The following is a 478-nucleotide window of genomic DNA, read 5'->3' as shown; positions in this document are numbered from 1 at the left end:
AAAAAGATTATAAATATATAAACAAATTCAATTCAAACTAATTCAAATTTATCTCATATTATAATATTATATTATAATATTATTATATATATTATATTATTATAAATATTATTATATTATATATATAATAAATATATCTCTAAAATAACAATTGTGCAATTGATCTAAAAAATACGGCCATATTAAATATCCAATATATTTTATGAAAAATATATCAATTACAAAAGTTCAATTTTCGAATATACATTATTATTTCACATTAGAATGATAATTTAATTTTATAAGAAAAAACTAGATAATATAGTGAAAATCATTATATTAAAAAAAATTAAATATTTAATTTTTTACATACTAAAAAAACTGGATATCAGATAATGATTTTTAATAATGAATCATTATATACATAATAATTGTATACATAGGAAAAAATTAATCGGAAATTTTTTATTATCATAATTTAAGATTATTGAAATCAATA

Source organism: Apis dorsata, unplaced genomic scaffold (assembly GCF_000469605.1).
Source record: "Apis dorsata unplaced genomic scaffold, Apis dorsata 1.3 scaffold_1036, whole genome shotgun sequence".
Taxonomy (NCBI): Eukaryota; Metazoa; Arthropoda; class Insecta; order Hymenoptera; family Apidae; genus Apis; species Apis dorsata.
This window is presented reverse-complemented; position numbering follows the sequence as displayed.